The 20,306-nt window shown below is 43.6% G+C and overlaps 1 long non-coding RNA gene across 1 annotated transcript; it reads right to left on the minus strand.

The window, feature by feature from the left end:
- Positions 1-13,002: 13,002 nt before the first annotated feature.
- LOC310828254 lies at positions 13,003-20,213 on the minus strand. Its single transcript, XR_014556786.1, has 2 exons — positions 19,372-20,213; positions 13,003-13,973 (listed from the first exon to the last, which is right to left on the minus strand). It is a non-coding gene; the product is annotated as an uncharacterized lncRNA (long non-coding RNA).
- Between the last annotated feature and the right edge of the window lie 93 nt (positions 20,214-20,306).

Below are 20,306 nucleotides of genomic sequence, written 5' to 3' on the forward strand. Positions count from 1 at the left end.
TTAGCCAGGGGGTGTGGCCATATGGCGTTTAAATCGCAGCGCGGCTGGGGAAGGCAGCCTCCATTCGTCTCCTCCATCGGATCTCCCAGCCCGCCCACCCTCTTTTCTTGTGTTACTTGACCATTACCTTGCTATGACTAATGTTGGTCACCTGGTTGTTGGGGCCGGGTAGGAATTTTTCCACTTGGCAAATTGGCACCAGCCATTTGGCTTTCGCCTGCCTAGTAGCAATCGTCAGAACTTTGTAAGGTTAGGCACTGGGTAAGCCTTGTCATGGGAGGGGCAATTGTTGCCTCTGGCCTGCCCCTCCACGTTTTGGGTATCCCATTAAAGGGATCCAGGAGTATGGTTCCTGTCCAAAGCCTGGGCGTGGGCCATGCCACGACCCCATTGCAGTGACCCTGGGGGTATATCATGGGGCTCCTGCAGACAGGCAGGAGTCAGGATATAGTATTGCTTCATGCAATTGCCTAAGTGAAACCGCTCACATCTGTAACCAATACAGTGGTTCCTCGGGTTATATACACTTCAGGTTACATATGCTTCAGGTTACAGACTCCGCTAACCCAGAAATAGTGCTTCAGGTTAAGAACTTTGCTTCAGGATGAGAACAGAAATTGTGCTCCGGTGGGGCGGCAGCAGCAGGAAGCCCCATTAGCTAAAGTGGTGCTTCAGGTTAAGAACAGTTTCAGGTTAAGTACGGACCTCCGGAACGAATTAAGTACTTTTTTTATATATATAAATTTTTATTGAAGTTTCCACAGATTTTTAACACATCAACCAAGCACAATAACAAAGAAAAAAGAAAAAAAAGACATTATAAATGATATAAACAATAAACACGTATAAATTCAATTTACACTTTCTTGTGGCTTACTTTCCCGACTTCCTCATACCTTCCCTTTCTGTATTCTAATTTCTGATAAAGTTATCAGCAAATCCTTCCCTTACTTTTGCCTTAATTTCAATATTATTTATTTTCTTTAAATTATCCCATACCGCTGTTAACCTCTTATTTTATAATCCAGCGTCATTCTAACATTCCTTAATTTTACAGTATTTCTTTAAATAGTCCTTGAATTTTCTCCAATCTTCTTCCGCCGTTTCTCTTCCCTGGTTTCGGATTCTGCTCGTCATCTCTGCCAGTCCCATATAGTCTATCACCTTCGTCTGGGGAGGTCTTGCGTCTTCCAGTACTTTGCAATGAGTATTCTTGCTGCTGTTGTAGCATACATAAAAAATGTCCTATCCTTCTTTAGCACCAATTGGCCAACTATGCCCAGGAGGAAGGCCTCTGGTTTCTTAGGGAAAGTGTACTTAAGTACCTTTTTCAATTCATTATAGATCATTTCCCAGAAAGCCTTAATCCTTGGGCACGTCCACCAAAGGTGAAAGAATGTTCCTTCAGTTTCTTTACATTTCCAGCATTTATTATCGGGCAAATGGTAAATTTTTGCAAGCTTGACTGGGGTCATGTTGTTGTTGTTGTTGTTGTTGTTTAGTCGTTTAGTCGTGTCCGACTCTTCGTGACCCCATGGACCAGAGAACGCCAGGCACCTCTGTCCTCCACTGCCTCCCGCAGTTTGGTCAAACTCATGCTGGTAACCTCGAAAACACTATCCAACCATCTCGTCCTCTGCCGTCCCCTTCTCCTTGTGCCCTCCATCTTTCCCAACATCAGGGTCTTCTCCAGGGAGTCTTCTCTTCTCATGAGGTGGCCAAAGTACTGGAGCCTCAGCTTCACAATCTGTCCTTCCAGTGAGCACTCAGGGTTGATTTCCTTCAGTATGGAGAGGTTTGATCTTCTTGCAGTCCATGGGACTCTCAAGAGTCTCCTCCAGCACCATAATTCAAAAGCATCAATTCTTCGGCGATCAGCCTTCTTTATGGTCCAGCTCTCACTTCCATACATCACTACTAGGAAAACCATAGCTTTAACTATACGAACCTTTGTTGGCAAGGTAATGTCTCTACTTCTCAAGATGCTGTCTAGGCCTGTCATTGCCCTTCTCCCAAGAAGCAGGCGTCTTTTAATTTCGTGGCTGCTGTCACCATCTGCAGTGATCATTGAGCCCAAGAAAGTAAAATCTCTCACTACCTCCATTTCTTCCCCTTCTATTTGCCAGGAGGTGATGGGACCAGTGGCCATGATCTTCGTTTTTTTGATGTTGAGCTTCAGACCATATTTTGCGCTCTCCTCTTTCACCCTCATTAAAAGGTTCTTTAATTCCTCCTCACTTTCTGCCATCAAGGTTGTGTCATCTGCATATCTGAGGTTGTTGATATTTCTTCCGGCAATCTTAATTCCGGCTAGGGATTCATCCAGCCCAGCCTTTCGCATGATGCATATAAGTTAAATAAGCAGGGAGACAAAATACAGCCTTGTCGTACTCCTTTCCCAATTTTGAACCAATCAGTTGTTCCATATCCAGTTCTAACTGTAGCTTCTTGTCCCACATAGAGATTTCTCAGGAGACAGATGAGGTGATCTGGCACTCCCATTTCTTTAAGAACGTGCCATAGTTTGCTGTGGTCGACATAGTCAAAGGCTTTTGCATAGTCAATGAAGCAGAAGTAGATGTCTTTCTGGAACTCTCTAGCTTTCTCCATAATCCAGCGCATGTTTGCAATTTGGTCTCTGGTTCCTCTGCCTCTTCTAAATCCAGCTTGCACTTCTGGGAGTTCTCGGTCCACATACTGCTTGAGCCTTCCTTGTAGAATTTTAAGCATAACCTTGCTAGCGTGTGAAATGAGTGCAATTGTGCGGTAGTTGGAGCATTCTTTGGCACTGCCCTTCTTTGGGATTGGGATGTAGACTGATCTTCTCCAATCTTCTGGCCACTGCTGAGTTTTCCAAACTTGCTGGCATATTGAGTGTAGCACCTTAACAGCATCATCTTTTAAAATTTTAAATAGTTCAGCTGGAATACCATCACTTCCACTGGCCTTGTTATTTGCAGTGCTTTCTAAGGCCCATTTGACTTCACTTTCCAGGATGTCTGGCTCAAGGTCAGCAACCACACTACCTGGGGTATACGAGACATCCATTTCTTTCTGGTATAATTCCTCTGTGTATTCATGCCACCTCTTCTTGATGTCTTCTGCTTCTGTTAGGTCCTTTCCACTTTTGTCCTTTATTATGGAAATCTTTGTACGAAATGTTCCTTTCATATCTCCAATTTTCTTGAACAGATCTCTGGTTCTTCCCATTCTATTGCTTTCCTCTATTTCTTTGCATTGCTCGTTTAAGAAGTTCTTCTTGTCTCTCCTTGCTATTCTTTGGAAGTCTGCAATCAATTTCCTGTATCTTTCACCATCTCCCTCGCATTTTGCTTGCCTTCTCTCCCCCGCTATTTGTAAGGCCTCCTTGGACAGCCACTTTGCTTTCTTGCATTTCCTTTTCATTGGGATGGTTTTCGTTGCTGCCTCCTGTATAATGTTACGAGCCTCCATCCATAGTTCTTCAGGCATTCTGTCCACCAAATCTAAATCCTTAAACCTGTTCCTCACTTCCACTGTGTATTCATAAGGGATTTGACTTAGATTGTATCTTACCGGCCCAGTGGTTTTTCCTACTTTCTTCAGTTTAAGCTTGAATTTTGCTATAAGAAGCTGATGATCTGAGCCACAGTCAGCTCCAGGTCTTGTTTTTGCTGACTGTATAGAGCTTCTCCATCTTTGGCTGCAGAGAATATAATCAATCTGATTTCGATGCTGCCCATCTGGTGATGTCCATGTGTAGAGTCGTCTCTTGTGTTGTTGGAAAAGCGTGTTTGTGATGACCAGCTTGTTCTCTTGACAGAACTCTATTAGCCTTTGCCCTGCTTCGTTTTGATCTCCAAGGCCAAACTTGCCAGTTGTTCCTTTTATCTCTTGACTCCCTACTTTAGCATTCCAATCCCCTATAATGAGAAGAACATCCTTCTTTGTTGTCACTTCTATAAGGTCTTGTAAGTCTTCATAGAATTGGTCAATTTCAGTTTCTTCAGCACAAGTAGTTGGTGCATAAACTTGGATTACTGTGATGTTAAAAGGTCTGCCTTGGATTCGTATCGAGATCATTCTATCATTTTTGAGATTGCATCCCAGTACAGCTTTCGCCACTCTTTTGTTGACTATGAGGGCCACTCCATTTCTTTTACGGGTTTCTTGCCCACAGTAGTAGATATGATGGTCATCCGAACTGAATTCACCCATTCCCGTCCATTTTAGTTCACTGATGCCCAGGATGTCAATATTTATTCTTGCCATCTCATTTTTGACCACCTCCAACTTACCCAGGTTCATGGTTCTTACATTCCAGGTTCCTATGCAATATTTTTCTTTACAGCATTGGACTTTCCTTTCACTTCCAGGCATATCCGCAACTGAGCGTCCTTTCGGCTTTGGCCCAGCCGCTTCATCAGCTCTGGATCTACTTGTACTTGCCCTCCGCTCTTCCCCAGTAGCATGTTGGACGCCTTCCGACCTGAGGGGCTCATCTTCCAGCGTCATATCTTTTATATGCCTGTTGTCTTTGTCCATGGAGTTTTCTTGGCAGGGATACTGGAGTGGCTTGCCGGTTCCTCCTCCAGGTGGATCACGTTTGGTCAAAACTCTCCACTATGACCTGTTCATCTTGGGTGCCCTGCTCGGCATAGTTCATAGCTTCTCTGAGTTCTTCAAGCCCCTTCGCCACGGCAAGGCAGTGATCCATGAAGGGGTCATGTACCACCTATAAATCATTTTCATAATGTTCTCTCTCAGGGCATTACATGCCGTGAATTTCATACCGGTGGTCCATAACCTTTCCCAGTCAGCAAACAAAATATTATGACCAATGTCCTGTGCCCACTTAATCATTACAGATTTAACCATTTCGTCTTGTGTATTCCATTCCAACAGCAAGCTATACATTCTTGCCAAACGGAACGAATTAAGTACTTAACCCGAGGTAGCACTGTACAGTTGTGGCCAAATTTATCCCATTAACCCAACATGTTCGTGTCTGTGAGTTTGTTTCTGAGGGAACTGCGGGGCCTGGGGCCTCGTCACGCAGTCAAGGCTCAGAGCACAGGCCTGAGGAGGGGATGCCAGCTGCTTCATCCCCAGAAGCTTGTGTGCGTGTGTGATTTGTAAAAAAATAATTAAACTATTTCCTCCTTGAACTGGGTGTCCTCAGTTCAACCACATGGCCTGATCAAATCAGGAAAACACCATTGTGAAAACTAGATTCTACAAATGCACTGACACAACCAAGTGTAAAACCGCAACATCAACAACCAAGATCTTCTGCTGTGTGGCAGAATGGGAAACTCCAACTCCCAACAGCCTTAGTCAGCATGGCCAAAAGTCAGGTATGATGGGAATTGTAGTCTAACAACTCAGGGTGGGGAGTACATTGGCTACTCCTGGCTTACAGTTCAAAATGTTCCTAACAGAAGCTACAGGACATGGGGTGGAAGTGTACCCCAAAATTATATCACAAAATCCATCCAGAGATTTAAACTCATAAAAGAAATATCTGAGGATGTGGACATTATTTTTTTTCATTCTGAGCAAAAACACTTGTATCATTGCTGGCAGCAAAGAAATGGTATGCTACTACCTAAGCGAATCAAGTCTTTTCTGCTCAAAGACTGTCTCGGAGGACAAGATGTAACTAAAAGACTAGATGGAATCAGACTGAGACCAGAAGTTAATCCTTAACAGGATTTCCTGTTAATAGAAAATTCTATTTAATATTATTGATGTGGGCGTTACGGCGCTCCAGAGCATATCACCTTCTTGGAGAACCCTGTAATTCCTTTAGTAAGACAACTGTAAAGAACTCTGCCTCTCCTTTGATAACTGACCCAGAGGGTATTTTACAGAGTTCAAAGAGATGGAAAAGATATGAATTTCTCCCCTTAAAGGAAGACTCCCTGTGGAACAAGATACAGAAAATATATATACTGTTTTCTTTTTCTTTTTTTTAAGGCTCAGCGATCAATTCCATGCTGCTTCCAAAAACCTATTTGAAAAGAATTTCAAGTTTATGATATAAAGCATTCAAAAAAGGGGAAGCGAATTCATTGCATTGTCAGTCCTACTTACTTACTTGCTCACACTTATTTCCCCCAGAAGATGCCTGATTATTATTTTTCAAAGCTTAGACTTGCACATATTGAACATCTTTCAGAGCAATCCTAAACTCAAATAATGCTGGCTGGGAGTGCTATGGCATTTGGTGGAAGCCACACTACGCTGGCATGGCATGACAGATGGGCTGACAGAATTGTCCAAATGTGCCCATGGAACATTCTGCCAGTCATAGGAGCCAACTCCTAGGGGCCAAGGTCCCTTCGGGCCCCCCAGTAAAATATTTGGGGCGGGCTGTCCCAAAGTTGATGGCCATTGCACCATCAACACATCATGTGATTGATTATGCAGGGGAGGATTTAACCCTCCCCCCATTTTATTCAACTTGGCACCCCTGCCAATGGGTGAAATAGGACAAAACCATGTGTTCCATTTCCTATATTCACCCATATCCTATATTCACCGGGACAAACAGTGCCAGGAGCATGGCAAAGCTGCTCCTGCCCCATACATAGTCCCCTGTCCTCTCCCCCAAGGCCAGGAAGAGAGTGAGGAAGGAAGGGGAAAGGCCAGCAATGCAGCACAGCTCCCCCCCCCCCCCGCCCCCAGTGAGAAATGGAGCAGCTTGTATTCAAGTATTTTTTCTTGCCCCCCCCCCCATTATAAAGTTGCAGCTTATATTCAGGTATGGCTTATATTCGGGCCAATACGGTAACTATCTTAGACCTTGTCCTCACCAACAGGGAAGAACTAGTCAATGAGATGGATGTAGTGGGAACCCTGGGAGGAAGTGACCACATCTTCTTGGGATTCAAGGGGAAGAGTGAGTTCCATCTGGACTTTTAAAAAGTTGATTTCAAACAGCTTAAGGAACTACAGAGTGAGATCCCATGGAGTTCGTGGTGGATGGTTCTTAAATTGTAAACAATTCCAACTAGAAAGAAAAGAGGCATCTGCTTTTGAGTGACTGCTCAACACCTACTTTAAATCTGTCTTCATCCAAAAGGAAAGCAGTGCCCAACCTGGTGATAATAGGATAAATGATGCAGAGAAGGAGTTGTAGCCCAAGAAGAGGTATTTCTAGGTTCCCTTGCACCCTGGCTGCCCTACTGGGTGCTCTGCCACTCGGAGCCAAAGTGGAGAGGCATGATTTTGGTGGGCATCAACCTGGCTAACCCCTAGGTATGTCCCTGTGCCCAAGATAGATGGTAAAGGAATGCCTGGCTACTTTGAATGAATTCAGATCTCCAGGACCTAATGAACTGCATCCAAGGCTACTAAAGGAGCTTGCAGATGTAATCTCAGAGCCTCTTTCTATAACCTTTGACAATTCTTGGAGAGCAGGTGAGGGCTATCGCCAGCACTTACACCTTGAAAACATTACTTCCCCCTTACTCTTGAAATTATTAGCAAACCTTTCCCAAGAGGCCAGGTAGAAATGCTTTGGCCACCTAAATTAATTCAAATTAATTCTTTATTTATACGGCTATTAGCCCATAAAGTATGTACGAACATAAAAGCACAGAAGCATAAAAACCAATATATCTAACAACAGAAGGTGAACACCACTATGCAAGGGTGTGTCATTGAGCAGTGACAAATAACAGCTTGGGGCCCGGAAAGATCCAAGGGAGGGTTCACAGAAAAAGGAAAACTGGAGACGAGATCCGTCATGCACTCTCATCATAACTGTCCGATTAGTTTTTGTTGTTGTTGTTGTTTTTTGATGGTTTTTGTGTGTGAGATAACTGCATTCAGGAATCTCGCCACCTGCAGAGTTACAGAAGGATCTGTATCCTGCAAAAGCAGTGTGGCATGTGACTCAACAGGTCTGCCAACCAAGCGCAGTAAAGCAGGACCCAGGAATTTAGTCCTGGCTATGCTATGTAAGGGACAGTTGAACATTATATGTGGAAGAGATTCAACTGTTTTCCCGTCACACTCGCATAGCGGAGACACCAAACCCTTGGAAAATCTGTGGCTCAGCAGGTTCGATGGAAAAACATTGAACCTTGCACGAATAAATGCAAGTCGGTGTGGTACAGATGAAAGAGATGAGATGTATGATGGAAGGCCAAGTGGTGGGGTTATTCCGTGATACCTGGGGGAGCAGACACCCCCACCCCTGGAGAGGTTGTGTTGATTTTCAATGTCTGCTAATCTTTGCTCGATAAGGCTTTTGGCTGAGCGTAGGTTCATCTTTAAGGAGTCCGCTGGGGAAATTCCGATGCTCAGAAGTTTGGCATGGATTTTTCCTACCCATGGATTAACAAAGTCATCCCGCCAGAGGCACTGAAAGAGGTAATGGTCGGGAAGCCTATGCCAGCTGGACAGCCAGTAGCCAAAGACTCGCTTCCAGATGACAGTCTCCAATGATGCAATCCTTAACTCCAGATGTATGGCTGCGTTGCTCACACACATGGGGAGTTTCAGGAGGCGACGGAGAAACTGATTCTGCAATGTCCCCAGCGATGTTAAATTGGACCCTGGGGCCCAGAGCGGGGCAGCATAACAGAGGGTGGAAACCACTTTTGCGTGGTACACCTTCAATGCAGAAGGGATGTGGGAGGCTCCGTCGACCGCAAAAAATTGGAGTAGAGTATAAAGTATTGTTTGGCCACCTAAATAATCATGCAAAACAGGCTTAAATATGCTGGCCTTTTATGTAACGTGAGCATATTAGTAAATAGATTTACTGGATCTATCCTTTTGAGTGGAGAGACTGCACACTTGTTCCACTTTAAATGACAGGAAATAGTTTGGTCTAACATTGCCTCCCAATGACAAAAGGAAACCTCATTTCTTTACTTTTGTTTTCACCCACTTCATGCTATTTCCTACAGTGAGCATTGGAAACTGTGATGTAAGAGGTGCCAAGGGGTTGTCTTTAATAGGAAGATCATGAACAGAGATTCAATATTTGCCCTTTCTAAAAGGTTTCAGAGCCACTGTACTAATGGCATCCCCACAGAGTGGAAATGTGAACATATATGTCCATGCCAGCTTTAAATGCAGGCTATGCCAGTGGCACAATAAATCAGCTGCTTTGGTAGCTCTTTTATGCTGCTCTGGAACACAGATGATCGCCGTTTTTATTTCGTAGCTGCAGATAAAACATCTCACCACCGAGTCTGTGCTCGCAGCTTTTATTCCTATGTGAAGCTAATACAATTATGTAGTCCATGCTCACCCCATACAAACAATATAAAAAAGTTAAAGGAACTCCTGACAGTTAAGTCCAGTCGCAAACGACTCTGGGGTTGCAGCGCTCATCTTGCTTTACATGCCGAGGGAGCCGGCGTTTGTCCGCTCCACAGACAGTTTTTCCGGGTCATGTGGCTAGCATGACTAAGCCGCTTCTGGCGCAACGGAACACCGACACCAGAGCAGTGCACGGAAATGCCGTTTACCTTCTCGCCAGAACGGTAACTATTAATCTACTTGTACTTTTTGGGGTGCTTTCAAACTGCTAGGTTGGCAGAAGCAGGGATCGAGCAATGGAAGCTCACCCCATTGCAGGGATTCGAACCACCGACCTTTTGATCGGCAAGCCCAAAGCTCAGTGGTTTAGACCACAGCGCCACCCGCATCCCATACATGCAATATAAATACATACAAAAAGCAGGCATTATACCCAGCATGGGCTTTCTTCTGTTAAAATTGTTAAAATACAGTGGTACCTTGGGTTAAGTACTTAATTTGTTCCAGAGGTCCGTCCTTAACCTGAAAGTGTTCTTAACCTGAAGCACCACTTTAGCTAATGGGGCCTCCTGCTGCTGCTGCGCCGCCAGTGCACGATTTCTGTTCTCATCCTGAAGCAAAGTTCTTAACCTGAAGCACTATTTCTGGCTTAGTGGAGTGTGTAACCTGAAGCGTATGTAACCTGAAGCGTATGTAACCCGAGGTACCACTGTATGAGGGAGTTGGCAAAAAGTTAGTTAGAACATTAAGAGGGTCATAGAATCATAGAACTGTAGCATTGGAAGGGATTGCAAGGGTCCTCTAGTTTGACCTTTGCAATGTAGAAAACAGTTAAACAATCACTGACAGATGGCCATCCAAACTATGTTTAAAAGCCTCAATGAAGGAGAGTCCACTACTTTCTGAGGTGGCCCATCCCACCGTCGAACAGCTATTACTGCCGGAAAGTTCTTCCTAATGTTTAGTCGGAAACACCTTCCTTTTAATTTGAGGAGGGGGCGGCTATTGGCAAACAGTGTGTGCACATGCCAGGGACACAGCCTTGGTGACCGGCAAGTGGACTGAGGGTCGTGCCAAAAGCAACTAAAAAACGCCTTGTCTGTGCTGGGCCACAAGGGTTCACTTGACAACTTCATTCAAATTTTACAAAATTTATGCACTATTTGATCGTAAAAACAAACAAAACAGTGAAATCAAGAAAAAGTCACAACCTTATGTTAAAACATACAAAAGTAAAAATACTCAAAATTAGTTTACAATTACCTCAACTTCCTAAGCATCTGGGTAGGCTTGTCTAAATGAGAATGTTTTCAGCAGGTACCGAAAAGAGTACAGGTTTTGACCTATAAAGACTTAAACAGCTCAGGACCACAATACCTCAAGAACTGCCTCTTTCTGTGTAAACCTTCCCAGACCCTGTGATCACCTTCTGAGGCCCTTCTTCGTGTGCCTCCTCCTCGAGAGGTCTGGAGGGTGGCAACACGAGAATGGGCCTTCTCTGCAGTGGGTCCCCGTCTGTGGAATGCTCTCCTCAGGGAATTTCGCCTGGCACCTTCATTATACACCTTTAGATGCCAGGCAAAAACGTTCCTTTTTAACCAGGCCTTGATTGATCCGATTTACATCCAATGCCCTTTGTGTGCGTGTTTTTTGGGGGGCAGCCCTTGGCTTTTGGGTTGTTGTTTTTATTTTTATGATATATTTTGTGGTTTTATATCTTGATTTTATTCTGTGAACTGCCCTGAGACCCCTGGGTATAGGGCAGTATATACATTCTAATAATGATGATGATGATGAAAAGCTGCCTACTTGATCTCAATAGGCAGGCATTTCCAAAGTGTAGGCACTGCCACGCTAAAAAATCGAGTTCTTACAAATATGGAACCGATATCATGTGGCACCTGTAGTAGCGTCAGTTCCACAGATCGAAGTGATTGAGTGGGCTGGTGTGAGGTAAGGTGATCACTTTGTGTTATGCTAGCCTATGGGAACATTTTTTTCCCTATGGGAACATTATTGTACATAATAGTGCATCCACTACTCTGTGGAAACCTTCTAGGGGTATAAGTCACAGGGATTCCACATGGAATGCATCTTCAGAATCCTAAAAGCCTGTTTATCACCATCATGGTGGCCCAGTATAGTCTATTGTACTGTGTCATGGGCCTTGAACATCTGTGGGTAATGAAGTTAAAATGGTTTCAGTGGGTATCCATAGTCATGTGTTTTTTCCCCTAACAGAAGGAGGGGAATCCTTGCTCTGTGAGGCGGTATGTGTCTCAAAAGTGGATGTTGCAACAGGTGGGCATCTCAGGTGGGAAAGGTCTGGATGCTTGAAGGAGCATTCTAAACCTCTCTCCACAGGACCAGTCCTCTATAAGGGGGTGTTATGTACTGAGCTTGGGTCCTAGAACAATAGGCAGGTAGGATCCTAGAATGCAGCAACCTGATTGGCCTGCAGGAGCAGCCCAATCAGGCTCCAGGAGGGGAGCAGAATCAGCCAATCATGCGGGACACATTGTGTAAATAATGTATATAAAGCCAGAGGTTTGGGGAGAAATCCATTCACTGTTTTCTACAAGCTGCAATAAAGAGCATGAAATCACTACTCGACTCTTGAGTATATTTCAGGGTGAATTTTACCATGTAATATGGAATACAGTTCTTCCTGCCCAACAAGGAAGGAGAGATAGGAATACTCTAGCACTCATGCTTCAGCTAAGGGTGTATAGGCTTGCTTGGACTCAAGTCTACTTTGTTGGATATATGAAGTGAAATCTTAGCTGGCAGCAATGTAAAAAGAGGAGTTGAAATGGCAATGACATGCAAAAATTACAGGCAATGATAATTAGAGGTGAAATTTATGTTAAATAGGGATAACTTCACAGTAGCAGATGGGTGATCATTTGTGTAACATTTTTGAAATTATTGCAGCAATACACGTAGTGGAGCAGAGAATCACACACAAGAAACAGCCATAAATAGAGGGATAAATAGAGCAGACATCTGTCCATTGGTCAGCTGGTAAACATGTGTATTGTGATAAATTTGTCTCAAAAGTGAATGTCTCATTTAACTGGTTTCTTTCTTTCTTCTTCTTTGGCGATCATTCGTAGCCGAGTAAGATTGTCTTCCTTAAACACGGTTTTAACAATGAGTCCGTAAGTGACTGTGGAGGCCAATTCTGGATCCACACGTCCTTCCACAGTGGGGACATTAGTTTCTGGGCAGGAGTTGATAATGGTGTGGATTTGTCAAGTGTGCCTCTTAGCACGTTTCTCCCTTGCGCCCTGAGTTCAAGTGTCTTCAAAGCCCATGACACCTTTGGTAAAGGCTGTTCTCCAACTGGAGCACTCGCAGGCCAGTGTTTCCCAGTTGTCAGTGTTTATACATTTTTTTAGATTTGCCCTGAGACAGTCTTTAAACCTCTTTTGTTGACCACCAGCATTACACTTTCCATTCTTAAGTTTGGAATATAGTTGCTTTGGAAGACGATCATCAGGCATCCGTACATGACCAGTCCAACAAAGCTGATGTTGAAGAATCATTGTTTTTACACTGGTGATCTTTGCTTCTTCTATCACTTGGGAAGACAAGTGATAGAACTAATATCAGTGTTTCTTTTTTTTATTTATAGCTCATCTAAATATGCTTTAATGTGACCATTGGTGTTTTTGAGTGGTTTGATCTGTTCTTTCCAATCGTACTATTACTGATGCTTAAAAAAATGTTGTGATTGTCTTTTTCTTTTTGCATTATTATCACAGTTGCTACCTGTCTTGGGTGCTATATATAGAAAGGTGGATTATAAATTGACTTTATAACAATATAGATTAAATAGCAGATTAAGCTTCCCATGTAGTCCCTTGGTTTGGGCAAATGTACAGCAGTGTTTGTTTTTTCTCATCGCTCTTCACCCCCATCTTCGAAGAGTTCAGACCACATCCTGTTAAACTGATCAAACCTCCATTTATTTTAATGAAGATAGAGTGCGCTGTTAATGTTCATATTTCAGCATACACAGATTCACAGTTCACTTTTATGCCCACTTTTCTGAACATTTAAATAATGCAACAAGTTTTTTGTATACCAAGTTAGACTGGGTTAAGACCCATCTTTTTAGCTTAATGGTGTCTTCGCTGCAACTAGCTTAATGGCTTTGGCACGGCGTTCCTTCATTTGTCATGACAAACATGCATTTCAGCAGGAAACCACATCAGTTGAATTAGGATTTCCTGTTGAGCTTTCAGAGCAGTCAAAAGCTGTTGAAGCGTCTGGGTAGTTTACAGTTGTTATCTACCATTATAGGAGATACAACTTTGACATAAAAACACTTTAGTAGTTCTTCACTGGTAGACTAAAGTGTCTGGGTTACATGGTGTCAAATTAGTTCTGTCCACCTTTGTGGATTGCTTGCAGAAACATGCAGCTACTGGTGCTAGCAAAGTACAATAAATTGCAGCCTAAGAAAGCTGCCTTTGATGTCAGACAACTCTGCTTGTGCTCCAAGATAAAAAATACGTATACACAACCATAAATCAAGGTGCACTTCTTAGGCAGATGGAGATCTGTTCATGGCCATGCTCTTTTCCCACCTCCAAGTAAAAGAGGTTGAACTCTTTTATTTCTTAGCAACGACGTTTTCAAGCATCACATAATTCCAAGGAGTATCAGAAAGCAATTTTCTTTTCTCTCGCACATAATAACTAAACCTTGAAGAAAAAGCAAGAATTTTGATATGATTTATAATTTGATTTTTTTTTTTAAAAAAAAAGAAACTCTGTTTTTCTGTCACACGAAAAGCACTTCTCATGTGTCTGTCATAATTCAATCAAAGAAAAAACAAGCATGACCACTATGAAAGAACAGGGACATTTTCTTAAGATATTGCTCTCAATTTCCCCTTACAACAGAAGAAAAACGTTAAGTCACAACTGTACCCTGGGAAGATGACGGACTGGAAGTCAATGGGACTTGCAATTTAAATGTGTTCAAAACTGAGGTGTTGGTTGAAATGGGTTAGTGGGAATTAACTCCATGTCCACAGTCACTGCTAATCATTATTACCTCTAGACTTTGAAACATTTGGCTATGACATTCATGGAAGCACACCATGGCTAACACTACTTACAGCCCTAGAGATGTATCCATGTTCCAAAACATTCTAATCAATGTCAAAAAAAACCAACCCGCACCACTGTCCACTGGGCAGTATCTAACTAAACAGATCCTCAGGAAATGCTTTTGGCTATGCAAGGGAAAGCTCTTCCTTTCCTCTCCCCACGCATTCCTGTATCTTCTTAAATCTGTTTTGAGTTTCCCCCCATTCCTCCAGAGCAGATCTGGGATCTGTGTGGAGGGCACAGGGAGAGGAGAGCGAGGGGAAGTTCTGTTGCACAAGTGCATGTCGTTATGGTAGTTAGTGGATCGATTTAGTTGGATAATGCCCATATCTAGCACCGTGCGAATACTCCCGTTCGTATCTAGAGGTACCACTGTATAGGATTTCAGCATAAGTTCCAATTACCCATAAAACTGAATCACAAAAAATCTCTTTTGCTACAAAATACTTTATCTGAGAGTTTGCAGTACCCCACTATAAAGTGCCCACTTTCCCCCAGTTAAGGACAAAGAAAGAGCCCTATCTCAGCCCTACCACGTCCAGCATTGTTCTCACAATGGACATGCAGATGAACATAATAGTGCTGTTCTGCCTATAAGACAGCATACTGGCTCAGATACCGGAAGAAATATAGCCATTATGACTAGTAGCCATGGATCTTATCCTCCATGGGTTTGTCTCGGCAAAATGCTTGTGCCTTTAACAGCTGCTTGGCAGGAGAAAATCCTGCAAACTGCACCTCCATGCTGAGAAAAGTATCACCTGTTGAAGTCTGCCTATTTCCTAATTGTTGATGGGAAAGGACACCTGCCAGGAAAAAGTGGCAACTGCAGCAATCATTCTTCAGAAAAGGTTTTACGTTAAGGAATGTTGGAACATTCAGCAGTAGCTGCCTATGCTCCTGGCCTGCTTTGCTGTATAGAGTAACAGGAAGCAACCTCCTCTCCAAGTGTGATTTTAATCAAAGGAATTTTGGTCAGATGTCAAAGTGATAAACAACTACCTGACATTCAGAAGACATCTGAAGGCAGCCCTGTTCAGGGAAGTTTTTAATATGTGACATTTTAGTGTATTTTTCATCTTTGTTGGAAGCCGCCCAGAGTGGCTGGGGAAACCCAGCCAGATGGGCGGGGTACAAATAATAAATTATTATTGTTATTATTATTACTATTATTATTATTATGGTCATGATTTAAGTTGTCATGAAGGGATAGTAGACATGAACCTGCCCCCTTCTCTTCACATTGAATCTACACACACTTTTAAAGGTGGGCAGAAATACCTGGGCAGAAAGGTATTTCCTATTAAAAGTAAAAAAAACTACTTTTCTTCTTTGCTAGTTTCTTCTAATGGCTTAGGACAGTGATGGCCAAACTCGGCCCTCCAGTTTATTTGGGACTACAATTCTCATCATCCCAGACCACTGGTCCTGTTAGCTAGGGATTGTGGGAGTTGTAGTCCCAAAACAGCTGGAGGGCCAAGTTTGGCCATCCCTGGCTTAGGACATGCTTTGTGCAAATTACATTTCACTTCAAGTAGTAGTCCAAGGCCACCTGAAGGAGAAGTAGTAAGACCATTCCAGAAGAGGCCTTCACTGGAGCCAGAAGTTCTCTTTTGTCCCCCATGTTGTTCAATATCTGCATGCAATTGCTGAGTGGACTGTGTTGTCACAAGTATGCTGATAGGTAAAGGTAAAAGACCCCTGGACAGTTAAGTCCAGTCAAAGGCGACTAAGGGGTGCGGCGCTCATCTCGCTTTCAGGCTGAGGGAGCTGGTGTTTGCCCACAGACAACTTTCTGGGTCATGTTGCCAGCAAGATTAAACCGCTTCTGACACAATGGAACACCGTGACGAGTGCCAGAGCGCATGGAAACGCCGTTTACCTTCCCGCCGTAGCGGTACCTATTTATCTACATGCACTGGTGTGCCTTTTTCGAACTGCTAGGTTGGCAGGAGCTGGGACAGAGCAAAGGGTGCTCAAGGATTTGATCTGCCAACCTCACAAACAGCAAGCTCAAGAGGCTCAGTGGTTTAAACCACAGTGCCACCCGTGCTGATAACACACAGCTGTTATTTCTTCTTTTCTGTAGGTGAAGCAGTGGATGTACTGAATCAGTGCCTGGTTGCAATAATGGACTGGGTAAAAGGTGAAAAATTTAAGCTTAATCTGAACAAAACTGAGATACTGTTAGTGGGTGGTTCCTCTGGCCAGCTGAGTGGTGTGAGGCCTGTCTCAGAAGGAACAGGCTCATAGTTTATGGCTTTGCCTGGATCCATTGCTCTTACTTGAAGCCCAGTGCCTTCCAACAGCTTATGCTGGTGGCCCAAATATGACCATATCTGGATAGGAATAATTTGGTTGCAGCAAACTATGCTCTGGCAACCTCAAGATAGCCCTATCGCAATGAGCTTTATATGGGAAAATGGTCCAGAAGCTTCAATTAGTGCATAATGCAGCTGCCCAGTTATTAAGAGGTTTGAGACGAACACCAATATCATAACACCAATTCTGTTACAGCTAGAATCATATGGTTGTATGATTCTGGGCCCAACTCAAAATTATGATTTTGACCTTTACAGCTCTTTATGGCTCAGGATCTTCTGAAACACCTCTTCCAATATAAATCTAACCATATCCTGAGATCCTCATCTGATGGCATTCTCCCAATCTCATCTCTGAGGAAACCTTGGATGAATATAAGAAGGGAGAGAGTATTTTTAGTTATTGCTCCCTATCTTTCCCCAGTGAGGTGTGCCTGGTGCCTTCGCTAACTTATTTTCAGCACCAGGTTTAGGATGGTTTGTGCTGTTAGTATGCTGCCAAAGCTTCATGGGGTTGTTATGGGGGGAGGGTGGCGTTGTTTTGTATATCTTTATGTTTTGTATGCCTTTTTTCAATACTTGGGAGTCCTTCTCCAACACAACATGGGCTGGAAGGTCCATCTGGCATATGTATTAAATAGAGCTAAAGCCCTTTCCTTTGCGCTACTGCGTTTTTTCTTTTCAGATGGGGCTTTCCATATTCCATCAGTGTTAAAAGTTTTCAAGGCAAAGGTGATTGCAACAATAGCATATGCAATCCCAATATGGGGGTCCTTTGTTAATCTAACCCAATTGGAGGTAATCCAAAACCAGCTGCTAAGAAGGTTGCTAAAATTACCCAGGTGTGCAGGCAATACTGCTATATGACTCGAACTAAATGTTATATCTCTAGAAACCACATTATGGAAATGCATCCTCTGTTACTGGTTGGCACTATGGCATAAACTTCCAAATCTCCACTTGATACAGTGTCTCTGGAGAGACGACTTCCCTAGCCCTTGGGCAAAAATAATACATGGGAAACTTGTGTCCTTAGGACTATCTCCATCTGAACTACTAACATTGGATTTAATTTCTGCCAAGAGAATTATAACTCACAAATTAGAGGAGATGGATTTACAATTTAATATTGCGACAGGTGGTGGTACCTGTTCGCCGATAAACCTTGGCTTAACACCACCAACGAAACTTCCATCTTATTTAACTACCTTATCTGTGGTGATGCACAGGTACGCCTTTATAAAGGCTAGATTCAATGTTTTCCCATCAAATGTGTTGGGCAACAGACTCTCCAACGGACAGATCTCACTCCTCTGTGACTGTAAAAGTGGATCTATAGAATCATTATATCATATAATCTTCTGTTGTCCTTTACATTCGGCTTCACGGTCCAAGTTTCTGGCCCCATATTTATCGAGAATAGCTGACAGACCTCAGGAAGCCCAAATAATATACTTATTAAGCGACGAAGACTCAAGTAGATCGCTTGCAATCGCTAGATACCTGATTAATGTCTTATTTCATAAGAGGAGAAATGGATCACTGTATGACTCTGACAGCTTAGCCAAACTTAAGAACCATCAATAAGTGCCAGAACTAAGACGCATATCCCCCAAAATCTGAGGGATTTGAATTGCGGTTGACATAGAGGGAGCTTATTGTGTATAGTTTACTTAATTGAAGTAAAATTGGTTTTATAGGGGTGTTTTAACTTGGAACTGTTTAAATTGTATTGTTTATGGATAAATTTTGATGTATTGTTTTTAGATATGGGCCAATGGCTGTAATAAATCAATCAATCATATGCCTTTTTTAATGTGTTAATTTTATAATGTACTTACGGTTATGTTTTTAAATATGTTTTTAAGTTGCTTGGGGACATCTGTGAAACAAGTGACTAATATCTAATAGTAACAGATGCCTTGGCTGTGATTCCTGCATTGCAGGGGGATTAGACTGCGCGACTTCTCGTGTCCCTTTCAACTCTACAGTTCTATGATTCTATGACTAATTAAGCACACTGCAGAGCTCAGGAAGATGGTGGGCATAAAACGGCGCTAACCAGATCATCTAGATGAGATCAGTGAATAGTGCTGGGTTGGCATTTTCCAACAGCTCTCAAAGCGGTAAATGTGGCAGTGAAAGCACGACAGTAACTGAGCTTGCAGCCACAGGTTCTCCAGATCTCACCTCAGAGGCTTGAATCTCCTGGAAGCCCAAAGATAGTGAAGGTTGTTACATAGGCTACTGCCTAAGAAGACCCCCAAGATGCAAGGAAATTACAGACTATCATTCTCATAAACCTGCAGATAGGGGACCTGAAATTTGTTATTCGATTCCTTCTCCCTGCTACTATGCTGTGTTTGTGTGTGTGGCAAAACCCCTCCTACAAACAGCTGCATGCTTGAAAAAGCACCAGGAGATCCAGTCATGGAACTACCACATAATGGGTACTTTCCTTCTGAACCATGGCATCTCCTGAACTAAAACAGTTCCAGAGTCTGTATATGAACCTGAAGAAATGTAAACCAGAGTGCCTGCTACACCCTTGTTGGAATTCTTATTTGAATTTCTTTATATTTCTGTCTTCTGGGTCTGGACCTTGCCACACCTGCCATAAACAAACTGAAAGAATATTCTAGATTTTGGTTGTTCAGAAATTCAACCTGTAGAGCAGGGATAAGGAACTTGCAGCTCTCCAGATGGTGTTAAGACTCCAACTTTTTATTAGCCTCAGCCAGAAAGGATGACGGGAGCTGTATTACAACTTCTGGAGGGCCACAGGTATCCCACTTCTGCTGCAGATGCTTCCAACTGCTTCTAAAGAAAAAACTGCCAAAATGACCTTCACTCTGCACTCTTCTTTCCTTCTAAAGTTCAGAAAACAACAGCAAGGTTAACTCCCACGCTCGCAACCTGTAGCAGAGAAATGACAGCTCACAGCAAGAGATTAAGGAGCCTCAATCCAATCTAGGTTCAATTTACAGCAAAGCACCTGTCTAGCATTGCGCACGCGCGGGCTCTCTCGAGCACTACACTTCCCATATGCAGCGCGCTGCACTACAACCAATCACAAGCCAGGGTTCAAGCCCCGCCTATCCCCCGCCAAAAATACTCCTCTGAATTCGTATCCTGCGGGGGGGGGGGGAGCTGTCTCCCCGAGCCCCAGAAAGGCCATAAATAAACGGTCGAGGTTAGCTAAAAGAAGGACTAATAAGGCTGCCAGTTTAAGGAGAGAGGCCTTCCTTCCGAAGGATGGGCGCCGGCAGCGGTCGGGCGCGTCTGCGGCAGCGCATCCTTCCCGCGCTGTCAGTTACAGGCGCGCGAGTTGGCTCTCGCCTCCCCTTTTCATTCGTCGCCTGGCTCTCCTGGACTTGTCAATCAACGGCTTCGGCGGCCGGGAGCGCCGGCAGCGGCTAGCAGAGGGGCGGATGGAGAACAGAAGCCTTTCGGCTTCGCCCCGCCCTTGATCCCGCCTCCCTTTCCCCTTTCGCGCGCGCAAATCTCCCCCCCCACCAAGAAATCCCCCCGCCACCTCACAACGGCGGTTAATAGCCCCGCTTCTTCCCCTCACCCAATACGCCCTCTAGCCACGCCCACC

This window comes from Podarcis gaigeae (assembly GCF_964106915.1).
Source record: "Podarcis gaigeae genome assembly, chromosome: 12".
Taxonomy (NCBI): Eukaryota; Metazoa; Chordata; class Lepidosauria; order Squamata; family Lacertidae; genus Podarcis; species Podarcis gaigeae.